Source organism: Melozone crissalis, unplaced genomic scaffold (assembly GCF_028551555.1).
Source record: "Melozone crissalis strain CALT ecotype California unplaced genomic scaffold, PUWL_Pcris_2 ptg000021l_1, whole genome shotgun sequence".
Taxonomy (NCBI): domain Eukaryota; kingdom Metazoa; phylum Chordata; class Aves; order Passeriformes; family Passerellidae; genus Melozone; species Melozone crissalis.
In genome coordinates, this window is record NW_026535799.1 from 1,817,996 (window position 1) to 1,830,988 (window position 12,993).

Here is a 12,993-nt window from a genome sequence, read left to right on the forward strand (position 1 = left end):
CCGGGTGCTGAGCACAGGGCTGGGCACGCAGAGATGGTTTTGTTCTTGCTGAGCGGCAGCACAGCCAAGGCCTGTCCTGCCCCTCATCCAGCCACGTTACGGAGGGGCTGGGGCTGCGGGGGAGCTGGGCAGGGGACACAGCCAGGACAGGGGACCCCAACTGACCCCAGGCATACCCCAGACCAGAGTACATCATGCTCAGGGTATGAAGGGGGGGAACAGGGAGGAAGGGGGGAATTTTGGAGGGAGGGCTTTTGCCTTCCCAGGGAACCCTCAGGCAAGAGGGGGCCCTGTTTCACCAGTGGGCAGGATCACTACCAAAGACACAGACACCAGCTTAAGGAATTGTGTCATTTATATCATGCACAGCTGCCAAGATTTACAAAAGGATAAGCTCAACAAAGCACATCATCATTAGCAAAGAATTACAAAAGAAGCTCAGCAATCCATCATAACCCATCATTACATTTTGATGACCAATCCATTGGTGAAACACTAGAGGTGTTTGTGGCAGACAAAGATTCTGGCTGACTATCAAGGTACACCTTACAGACATCAGTAGTACTTTAGTGACACTGTTCTTCATTCTTTTTTTCAATCTCATTCGAGTTAGGAACAAGAATTCTGTTGTCCAGGGAGCTGGCACCTTTTTAATTCCAGAATAATGCCCCCAGGCCCTTTGCTGTTCAGCTTTACCATGCTGTCTATGGCTAACAGGGCCTGGGGGGCCCTTTCCCCTCTGGCTGGAAGGGGCCGGGTCTCAGTCCCTGAGGGGCACCCAGGCTCCTGGATAGAATTCCTGTGCAAGTCCCTCAGTGTCACAGCAGCCTTCACATGGAGCCCCGTGGATCAGAGCATTTTCCAGAGGGGCCCCTGGGGCAAACAGGGAGATCTGGATTGGCAGGATGTGTAAAACAATATCCTGGCAGATCTACTTGTTCTCACACACAATCCTTGGCTGCAGTGACACATTCCCATTGTTCCTGCCCAGGGTTCAGGACTCAGAGTTGTCTTTCCTAGGAGCTGCTCCTTCAGCTGCCTCGGGAGGGCCATTTGGCCTCGGGACCGACACTGTGACTCCATTATTAGGGCTGCTGCACCCAAACCCTTTATTTGCACAAACAGTGGTGATTGGAGGTGGATCTCCTTTTTTCACAATCATTCCTAAAAATGCAGTATCAATAATTGTACTACCCTGTCACAGGGTTAAATAATCCAATCCTGGTCACTATTGTTTAACAGAATTACTGTAATTTCTCCTTGATATTCTGCATCATTTCCTCCTGCCATGACAGGAACACTTGGCAAGGCCAAGCTCCAAGGGAGCAGTTACCACAGCAAAGTGTCCTGGAGCAATCTGAACTCCTGTTTCAGTACTGACATCTCTCATTTGCTTTGAATTTTTCCTAATGAATTCCAATGCATGAAGGCCCAGCCCTGCAGCCTCTGGGCTGGCCCTGCCAGGGGCCATCACAGCCAGAACAATTTCCCAGGCAGCCCAAGTCTCACTGCCCATGGCTGGATTTGCAAACTGGGGACAGCCGTGCACAGCCAGGGGGTTTCATTTCCCTAGTGGGCCATTGTGAAGGGCATGGAGCACATCTGGGAGATGGGTTCTCCGTGGACAAAGGTTCCCATCTCCTCATCTTTCCAACTGCTCTTTTAACAACCTCTTCACCCCTTTAACCAATCCTGCAGCTTGTGCATAATCTGGTACATGAAAAACCCTGCAGGAAAAATCACTGTATTTTTCACAGGAACAGACAAAGCACTCTGCATCACAGTATCAGCAAACTCTGCAAAAATAGCCAATTTCATCCCTTTCTCCCTTTTTCATTGTATACAATCTCACAAAGTTGACCACTGACATGAGGGTCCTGGCCAATCCTGTTCTGTAGGGTATTTAGTGTTACATCCCTGAGCAGCCAAAGCTACCAAATTAGTATTGTCAGCACTATTTCACATTATTGTTATTTTATATATAGATATACATATCGATATACATATAGACAGATAGATACAAACATATACATATAAATATATATAAAAAGACATATATATTAATGCCTTATTATTCTATAAATACATATATTGTTATTTATTATATTGATATTTCACATGTACAAATGCATCTGAGCTCAAGATTAAAACCTTCTTCTCTTGCTCCATGTGGGAGCATTCCAACAATAATTGCTCCTTCTGAAGGTGCTGTTTCCTATGTACTCACAACAAATTCATCTTTGTCTGCCCAAACCCACAAGGTCTTTCCCTTTTCCATGTGCAATTTTTGGATGCATTTGAAGCCATCCAGGGGTGCAGCTTCTTCTACTCGACTGCCCCACTGCCCACACAGGGATCCAACCTCAGCCCACTCCAGAGCCAGGGAACTCCAGGGAAGGGCTTCCCAGCTGGGAATTTCTGATACGACTGATTCCTCACACTGACACTGAACAAGTGACATTTTGTTGGGATCTGGCCAGACTGTGCCAGTTTTGTTTTACCAGTGGCCAAAGTCAGCACCAAAGCCACAGACTCCAACTGAAGGAATCAGTGTCATTTCCTGCAGTTCAGAGCAGCAAAGAATCACAAAAGGAGCAGCTCAGCAATGCACCCAACCATCCCCACCAAAGATTGCCTGCAGTGATTAAGAAAGATCCAGCAGCATTTACCCTCAGCCTTTACCATCCCCCAGACCCACACAGCAGCTGGGGAAGCTGTCACAGCCAAGGGCTGCAGAGCCACTCCTGGGCACTGGGAATTCCTGCAGGTGCCTCCAGCCCCAGGTGAGGCTCCAACCCCGCTGGGAGAGGGCCCAGCTCTGACAGTGCTGAATGAACAAACTGACAGCACTGCTAGTGTGGCAACATCTGCTTTAATCCTCCCCTTGGGTCCCTCCCAAAGCCTGGCCACGGCTCAAGGAGGAACCAAGGGAGCTGACTTTGACCATACAGCCCCAAACAAGGCCAGATGTCAGATTTCATGGCCTTGTCTGGCTTCTAAATACACAAGGGTCAATACATGTTTCACTAATGAGTGGCTACATCTATCACACTGCTAATGACCATGCATCTTTCATCAGGGAGCAGATACAAAGACAACCTTTGCTTGGAAGGTTCATTCAGAGGCCACCTTTGGCTCAGGGCCTGCTTCCAGGCCTCACTCAGGGCTGATGTCCAGGCCTTGGCACTTCAGGGATGTGGTTTACTGCTGGGCTTGGCACTGCTGGGTGCCTGGCTGTACTCGGTGAGCTCAGAGGGCTTTTCCAACAGAAAGGATTCTCTGATTCCATGATTCTATCCACTGCATTCAGCTGGGGCTATTTTAGCAGCAATCCTTTGCTCCAAAAGTTCCCTCTTGCCCAGCTCCTGTGGCCTGAGGCTTCAGCTCCTTCAGCTCCTGGTGCTGAGCTGTTCATGCTGAACAACACGACTCAGAGAGAAGAACACAGTCCATGCAATTCCTTCTGGGACACAGAGAGGGGAGGCTGTGCAAACAGGAGCATTGTTTGCTGTGGCCTCCTCTCTGCCCTTCACGCCTTTCACTGCTTTGAACCAGCCAAGAGCTTTCTTCAAGAGTGCAATGGAGCAGCAGTTCCTGCTCCTGGGCCTGGCTCTTCCCAGTCTCTGCCCTTGCCTGGTTCTGTCCCTCTTGCTGTGCCTCTGTTCCCCCAGGGCTCGCTGGCTGCTGCCCAGGACTGTGGCACTGGCACAGATCCAGTGCTCCAGAGCCTCCTTTCTGTGCCCTTGCAGCTGCCTGGGCACAGCAGCCTTTTCCATCTGGAAGCTCTCCATGGACAGAGAGTGCCCAGCTCCGTTCCCTGCACAGCCTCCAGGAGCCCAGGGCTGCCATCTCCAGTCCCTGCTGGCACTGGGGGCTCCCAGGTGCCTCAGGCTGCTGTGACACTGCTGCACACGGGAGGGAAGAGGGGCAGGGGCTGTGCTCAAAGTCAGCTCCATCTGCTGCTGCTGCTGCTGCTGCTGCTGTGCGGTCATTTGTGCAGCCCCGGCCCAGAGTCAGGGATCAGATCCTGCCAGTCTCTTCCAGCCCTGGCTGCTCAGAGTTTGGGCCTTGGAGCCTCAGGTGGCCAAAGGCAGCTGCTGCTGGTCCCTCTGTGTGCCCGTGTTCAGCAGTGCTGCTCCATCAGTCTGTGCCCAGCAACGGGGAAAAGCCTCAGCCCTGCCGGACCAGGAGCTGCCGGGTTCTGCCTGAGCAGCTCAGCCAGCTGGAAGGGAGCTGCTCCACACGGAAACCAGGAGCAAAGGACATTCCTTTTGTAGGACATGTTTTATACTGAAAGGGAAAAAAAAGAAAAAGAAAAAAAAACTAGGTAAATTGTAAAAGATAAGAATAAAATCCAAGTGTTAGTGAAAAAACATAACATGTCGGTGAAAAAACCAAAACATAAATGCAAAGTTACATTATTTGCATTAAGAGGTAAATGATCTTTTTAAAAAGAGAACTCAGTCATTTACATTGTAAATGTACTGATGGCATGGATCCATCTTACTGATCTCAGCAGCCTTTTAAAAGATTTTGGGCTTTGTTTCCAACATTGGTATTTGAAATTGTGCTCAAAGCAAGAGGAAATTGCTTTGTGCCCTTCCAGCTCCAAGCAGGACTGCGAATGGAAACTCTGTCAAAGCCCAAATCCTTTAGAAGATGACCTTCCTTCTCAGCCTGCGAATGAGCTGCACATTCCCTTTGAAACTGTCAGGGATTTCTTAGAGATACCAAGTCCCACTGACAACTTTTTGCTCTGGTTTGGCAGTGCAGAAGGGCAATTCTCCATCCACCAGCTCCAGACTGCACTGCCTCAGGAACATGGCCCACTCATCAGCTTTGGTGCACTTGTGGCACTGCTAGAGGAGGAAGAAAGTGCAATTGCACAATTCCAGCCAATCAAGAAGGAAGAATGGGACAGACAAAACACCCTGTGCAGATCCAGGTGTTCAGCCGGGACTGTGGAGAGTTCGGGTCCTTGCCAATTGGATGTGTGTCCCCAGCTGCAATCTCTGGGCCTGCAGCAGAGTCTCACTCACCTGCCAAAGCAGAAAGCTCAGGCGCTGTGCTTGCAACGGGCTTGTCTGATGCAGAGCTGTCAGAGCAATGTGAGGGCAGAGCCAGCCCAGCTGGGCCCAGGGCTGAGCCCAGCAGAGCCCTGGCAGAGCCCAGAGCAGCCTCAGCACCCGCAGAGCCCGGCTGCAAGGAGAGAAAGCAGAAACCGCCCATCAGCTGAGGGCTCCTGTGCCCTTGTGCCAAGTCCTGCGGTGCTCAGGCCATGCTGGCTGTGCCCAGAGCTGCCCATCCCTGCTGCCTTTGGCACAGAGCAGGAGGGCAGGACATGTGCCCAGCCTGCAGCCAGCCACGGCACATCCAGCCCTCAGCAGCTGCCCAGAGCAGGATGCTCCTGTGCTCGCTGCCAGCTCCCAAAAGCTCTGATCCCACCCTGCCAAGCACACAGGGACCCACCTCACGCCAGCCACGGCTGGAAGGAAAGCTGCTCCCAAACCATGGCCTCAGCCTTCTCCAAGGGCACGGCCCATCCATGCCACAGCTGCTCCCAAGCACTTCCCCATCCACACTGGACCACCTTGAATGCGTCCTCTGGAAAAACAAACAACACATTATTGAAAAGAGATTAAATGCAAAAAGGGAAAACAATAAAAATGCTAAAAACTCTTATCTCTGTCAGGGCCTTGAGGAAGGCCTAACCCCTGCATGCCAAGGAAAAACCCACCCACTGGTGAGGGAAGCCCACACTTTCTCTCTTCCCCCCATCACTGCCCCCCAAAATCACGGTGACCCCAAAGCAAACAAGGGCAGTGGAGCAGCCCAGCCCTTCCTTGCCTGCACAGCAAAGCAGCTGTGCACAGGTTCTGGAGTCCCACCTCTGCTCCCACCACGGGGCTTTGTTTGTGTCAGGCTGGCTGCCCCAGCCCCAGCCCCAGCCCGGGGCACGGTGGGTGCTGGGGGCTGTTGGCAGGGCCAGGAGCCCACTCCCATTTCGTACCCACCCCAGCCCATCCTCCTAGCCCTGCCAAAAGCAGCTGGGCAGCGACTGAAGAATATATTGCATCTGCCCCAGCAAAGGAGGAGCCTTTGGTTCCCCGCCATGATGGGCGATGCCCAAATCTGGCAGAATTTCCCCAGGTGGGGACTCATCTGCAAATTCCCTGTGGAGTTTGGCTTTGAAGAAAGTGCCAGAATCAAAGTCCATCACCTTCAGCCTCCCGTGGCCAGGCTGAGGAAGAGCTTGTCATCCCTGATGTCACCCTCGCTGTCTCCAGCAGCAGCAGCAGCAGCAGCAGCAGCATCCCCACCCTGTTGGGGTGGGGTACAGCTTCTCCAGGGGCTCCTTCTCCTTCCCTGGGGGCAGACCAGGCTCTCAGGGCTCTGCCCAGGGCCCCAGCTGTCAGGGAACCATGACAAGCAAAACCAGCTGGGATGGCGGCCACCAGTGCTGGGCAGAGCAGCTCAGCTCCAGCACAAGGGCTGCGTGTTCCCATCCCATGACCCCGGGCAGTGACACTGGCAGCAGAAAAAGCTCTGGGTTCCTTTGCTTCTCATTGCCAAGGCATATGTGGAGCAGCAACTTACCAGGGCTCTGGATCAAAGTGTGCCTGTGGCTCTCTCCCTTCTTCTATGGCAGAGGAATTTCCCACATCCAAGGATCACAGAACAGGTCTTCCAGTGCAGGTCTGTCCAAGGAGTTCACGGATAAACACCACCTGATCAGATCTTTGCACTCTGGGGAGAGAAAGCAGAAACTGATGGTCAGCCAGAGAAGGCTCCTGTCTGCTTTACCCCACTATTCCCATGCCCAGGCCATGCTGGATGTGCTCAGTGCTGGGCCTAAACTTTCCCATCAATTCCCTGTTTTGGAGGAGAGCAGGACATGTGCCACCTCCTCAGCAGCTGCCAGAGCGGGATGCCCACGACCCCGCTGCTGGCTCCCAGCACTGGGATTCCCCCCATGCCCAGAGAAGAGGATCCACCTTGAGAGAGCCTTTGTGGCAGCGGGAGCTGGCCCCAGCTGAGGTTCTGGCCCCTCCTGAAAGGGTGCTCCCCGCAGACCATCTGGTGCAGCAGGATGCCCAGGGACCAGACCATTGCTGCCTCGCCATGGTACCAGCCAAAGTCGTTCCATTCCGGGGGGCTGTAGGACAGTGTTCCTATGGAATACAGATGCAGTTCAGCAGGGAGATGCTGCTGCTCCCAGAGCCTGGCCCCAGCATCCCTGCGCCTGCGGGGGCTGCATCAGGGGCACACAGGGTGACCACTGCCCTCTCGCCAGCACCTGGGACTTGTGCACAAAGTTAGGGTTGGAAAAGAAGCCTCTGGTGCTGGAAGAGGGCAGCCCTGGCTAGGCCCGACCATGACATGCAAAGGAAAAACCCACTCCATGCTGGGGAAAAATCCTGCCCTTATCCTCCCTGCCTGCATTGCCCCAAAAATATTATGAAGCCAAGACAAACAGGGCGAGTGGATCAGTCCAAGCCCTTCCTCTCGTCTGTACACCAAAGTGGCTGGGGCACAGGTTCCGCTCTCCCTCTCTGCTGCCCCCACCCACGGGGGTTTTGGTCGGGCTGGCTGCCCCAGCCCAGCCCTAGTCCTGGGCAGAGTGGCTGGCAAAGGCTGCCAGCAGGGCTGGAAGATGGCTGCCCACCCAGCCCTGCTCTAAAGCAACTCAGCTGAAGATTCAGTGCCCTGACTGGCAGCAAAAGGGAGAACTCCTGCTGCCACAGCCAGCTTGGGCTGGGAGATGCTGGGCCATGAGATGTCAGCAGCGGGAGCACAGCCCTGGGTAGGCTCACCTGCAAAGTGAGTGTAGACTGTGTCCTGCAGGTAGGTGCCACAGCCAAAGTCAATCAGTTTGGCCTGCCCGGTGTCCAGGTCAACCAGGATGTTCTCTGGCTTGATGTCCCTGTGCAGGACCCCGCAGCTGGTGCAGTGCCGCACGGCCTCCAGCACCTGGTGGAACAGCTCCCGCGCCTCCTCCTCGGGCAGGAACCGCCGTGTCCGAATGAAACGCTGCAGGTCCTGACACTGCTCTGGCCGCTCCAGCACCATCACGATGCAGTTGGGGAGCTCGAGCCACTCCAGCAGCTGGACCACACCGGGGAAGCCAGTGGACACCTTGGCCAGCAGCACGATCTCCAGGGGTGCGCTGGTGCCGTCGGGCTGCGGGAGGAGCACGATGCCGTCAGTGGGGCCGATGCCGTGCCAGGCCTGGGGAAGCCCTCAGCCAGCCCGTGATGCTCTGCGCCCTGCGCTGGCCCCACGCCCGCTCTCCCTCGGGGCGTCCTAGCGACTCCCACCGTGCCGGGCCCCGCCTCATCCCCGGCCGGCAGCCCCGGCTGCTGGCCCCGCTCACTCACCAGCTCGCCCCAGTGCCGGACGCGGTTCCGTGGCACCCTTTTGATGGCCACCTGCAAGCCAAGAGCAGCAGCGGGGTGAGCTCGCCGCCCGCACTGCGAGCCCCATCCTCCGCCCTCCGCCCTCCTCCTCCTCCATCCCCTCCTCCTGCGCCCGCCGCCGGCTCCGCCGCTCACCGGGGCGCCGTCCGAGAGCCTCGTGGCCGCGAAGACTCTGCCGAAGCCGCCGCGCCCCAGCAGCGATCCCAGCCGGTACCGCTCCTGCAGGATCTCCTGCGCCGTCCCTGCGGGCGGGACGCGGCCGTCAGCGCTCGGCCCGGGGCCAGCAACGGCCCCCGAGCGCCCCTCACCCGCCCCGGGCCGGCCATGCCCAGGCGTTCGCTCCCGGGAACGCGGCACAGGAGGCTCGGGGCCGGCGTCCGCGCTGCCGAGCGGCGGAGCTCGGGCCGGGGAAGCCGCAGCGGAGGCGGCGGAAGCGGCCGCGCCACCTGTGTCCTCCGCGGGCCCCGGGAGGAGCCGGGGCCGGGGCCGGGGCCGGGGGCGAGACCGGGGCCGGGGGCGAGACCGGGGCCGGGGCTGGACCCTGCGTCGGGTCTGGGGCCGGGCTCGGGCCAGGCGGAGGCAAAGGGCGGCGATGCCGCCCCCGCCCCAGGCACTGATGCCCGCCCAGCAGCGCCACCGCCAGTACAGCCAGAGCCGGGCGCAGGCGAGACCGCGGCAGGACGGCCGGGGCCGGGCACGGGGCAGCCCCGCCCGGGGCCGGGGGCGGGCCGGGGGCATGGCCCAGCCCTGCAGGGGAGAGGGAGGCGGGGAGAGGAGAGGGACGTTGGGCAAGGGACCCCGAGAGAAGGGTGCCCGACAGCGGGAAAGGGAGAGAGAAAGAAAGAGCGAGAGAAAGAGAAAGAACGATTCTAGTCTATCTGCTTTTGCTGCTGTCGCCGCTGCTGCTGCCGCCGCTACTGCTGCCGCCGCTGCTGCCGCTGCAACTGAAGCACCGGGGCCGTTCGTCCCCGTGTCCGTTCCCCGCTCGCCCCACGAGCCCCACGTTCGAGCCCCGCGCGCCCCGGGGACAGCCCCTCCGTCTGTCCAAACACGGGAACTTTGCAGCCCTGAGCCCAGATGCAGAGCCCTGACTCCTGCACACTGGCACAGCGATCCCCTCGCTTGCTGCTGTGCATTGTCCTTGCTGAGCGTCAAACACTGTCGGGCCAACTTCCCTTGGGGTAGGATTCCTACCTGAGCCCAGCACTGCACTTACTTCTCCAGTGTTGCTTTCCTGTAAAAACAGGGGAAGGAAAACTGTGTGTGGCTCATGGTATTTTAGTGTCTAAAAATCACTAAGTCACCAATCTTAGAGGTGAGGTGCATCTGGAATTACTGGGATGCAACATAGAAAAGGGGAGCATAGAAATAAATAGAGGAAAACATCTTGGATTGTTTCTTTCATTTCACTTCTGGAAAGCTGTTTCAGTTTTCCAGGAATCTTCTCCTGTCTGCTCTTCCCAAGAATCTCTCACGGAGAACAAGGTCAAGCTTCTGTCACAGGATTTGCCACTGGGAAATTACGCCACTGGTGAAATTTTCATGAAGACTGTTTGTGCTGGCTTAGGGCAAATTTTGGGAGGAAATCTCCAAAAGGGGTCCGTCTAGAAAGCAAGTTCAAATGGCCCCTCCCCCTACTAGTTCAGGAAAAGACTTCCCTTGAGAAAAGCGAAAAAAACCCCAGTTTTTTTAACAAGTAAAGTATTCACAAGCATGAAAAATGAATAATATTAAATCAAACCTCTGACAGTGGTGAAGAGATGGCAAACTCAGAAAGTCCTTTTTGTGGGTTGTAGTTGGCTCACTCGGTCTGTTCTAAGTCCCTCTGGTGCTGGAATGCGGTGTCCCAGAGCTTGGTGGGCTACAGGTGTGAGCTGCTGCCGGTGTTTTTCTGGGTTTTCAGTCCAGAGCAGGTTTAAACAGTTCCAAGAAAAAGGAAAGCCACAGTCCGAGGAACTTCTCTTCCTAAGCTAGCTAAAACCAAATTGCTAGACCTGGGCTCTGAAGGCATTGGAAAATTTCCAAATCTGGGCACTGGCGGTCGCAGCAAACACCAGAGCTGGATGGTGCTGGTGCCAGAAACTGCAGATTTCCAAATATTGGCTTTCTGTGCCAGCAAATCCCTGGACTTGGGCTGTGCCAGCACCAGGAAGTTTTCAGATCTGGGCGCTGGCACTGCCAGCCAACACCAGATCTGGGTGGTGTCATTGCCAACGACAGAAATCTGCCGGATTTGAGCTCTGCTGGCACTGAGAAATTTCCATATCTGGGTTCTGGTTACATGAAACACAAGATGTGGGGGCAGTGCCGGACCCAGTAGCAGGAAGCTGCCACAGGTTTTGGATTTCTGTGCCAGCAAATTGCTGCACTTGGGCTGTGTCAGAATAGGGAAATTTCCAGATCTGGGCACTGGCAGTGGCAGCAAACACCAGGTCTGGGCACCTGTATTGGCATCAGGAAATGGCCAGATTTTGGCTTTCTGTGCCAGCAAATTGCTGGACTTGGGCTGTGCCAGCACTGGGAAATTTCCAGATCTGGGCACTTGCCCAGCAAACACCAGAGCTGGGCGGTGCTGGTGGCAGTGCCAGGAAGCTGCTGGGTTCTGGCTTTCTTTCCAGAAAATTGCTGCATTTTTTGCAGCCAGGTTTTGCTGGCACTGAGAAATTGCCAGATGCTAATTTTCTGTGCCAGCAAACTGCTGGAATTAGGCTGTGCAGGCATCTGAAACATTCCCGATCTGGGTACTGGCGGTGGCAGCAAACCCGAGATCGGGTTGCTGTAGGTACCAGGTCTTTGCTTGGTTTTGACTTTCTTTGCCAGCAAGTTGCTGCACTTGGGCTGTGCCAGAATAGGGAAATATCAAAATCTGGGAACTGGCAGTGCCAGCAAACACCACATTTCAGGAAGGACTGGATCTGGACCCGTTCCCTCCTTGCCCGCCTCCCTCAACAAGGTGCCAGAGGGGCTGGAGAGCAGCCAGGCAGAAAGGGACCTGCAGGGACTGATGGACAGCAGGCTGGGCATGAGCCAGCAGTGTGCCCAGGTGGCCAAGAAGGCCAATGGCTCCTGGCCTGGATCACGAATGGTGTGGCGAGCAGGGCAGTGATTCTTCCCCTGTGCTGGGCACTGCTTGGGCAGCACTTCAAGTGCTGTTTGTAGTTCTGGTGCCCCCAATTTAGGAAGGACATGGAGGGGCTGGAGCATTTCCAGAGAAGGGCAACAAGGTTGGGGAGGGGTCTGGAGCACAAGAGCTGTGGGGAGTGGCTGAGAGAGCTGGGGTTGTTTATCCTGGAGGAGAGGAGGCTCAGGGGAGACAAGGTGGTGTCAGGGCACAGGGTGGACTTGATGATCTCCATGGCCTGTTCCACCCTTGCTGGTTCTGGGATTCTCTGAAACCACCCTTGGAGCAGTTGCAGGAGGAGCCCTGGGCCTCCTCTTCAGGAGCTCCAGCAGCCCAGGTCCCTCAGCTTCTCCTGCCAGCCCCAAGGCCCATCCTGTCAGTCCTGCAGAGCCTCTGCAGCTCCTCCTCACTGCCCAGAACAGGGAGCCCCAGAGCCAGACACAGCAGCCCAGATGTGCCCCCCTGGCCTGGGGTGCCTCTGGCAAGGGAGCAGCGCCAGGCACTGCAGGAGCCTGCAGACAATTGATCTGAAGGCCAGAGCTCCTTAGCTCCTTCTGAAAGAGCAGGAACAGTTCCTATTTCCAATGTGGTGGAATGCTGGGCACCACAGCTCCAGGCGAGGACTGGACACAAGTTTGCTCCCACTGAGTGCTGTGATGGGTTCTGCAGGAGCTCTGGGCTCCTGTGCTTGCCAGGCACAATAAGGAGAGAAGGAGCCAAGTGCACTGATGTGGGAAATGGTTTTGTAGAAAGTTTTTAGAGCCTAATAGAAGGCCCACACAGTATGAATATGTATATAAATCTTGAGACAAGAAATGGTAACTTAAAAATTTCCATGGAATACGACAGATATTGTTGAGAGAGAAATGGAGCTAGATAAAAGTTTCAAAAGATGGCCTTGCAAATAAGACTTTGGAAAAACAGAGCTATGAAAGATGCATTGGAGTGGGACCCACGAGGAGTAGTTTCAAATCATTGGCTTTAAGGCATCTACAACATGGCATGGCAAAAAGGCTGATAGACCAAGAAACGCTTATAATGTATTATAATTAGGAAGCAGTTGGCTTCTGCTTGTGATGGCGTGAATTATAACATCTGTATTGTCTCACCCTTCTCATGAGACTGAAAATGGAATTAAAGTTTTTAAAACTCTCTCAGTGTCCCCATCTCTAGGTCAAGAAAAGAGTATTATCCAACACACTGACACACCTTTGCCTCGAGCATAACCCAGCCTGGACCAAACACACTGAAAGGTTTCCCCTTTGGGAATATTTCTTTATGAGTAACAAGCCTTGGGAGCATGAGGTACAGGACTGACATGCAAAAGCATGAGCATGTCCTCCAAAGTGGCCAGTTTAATTGTCCATTTTATTACACTTGTATTTACTCCACACTAATGAGGAAAACCAAGCTCTGCTTGGAGGTAAAAGAGGCATGGGATACACTATGGTCCCT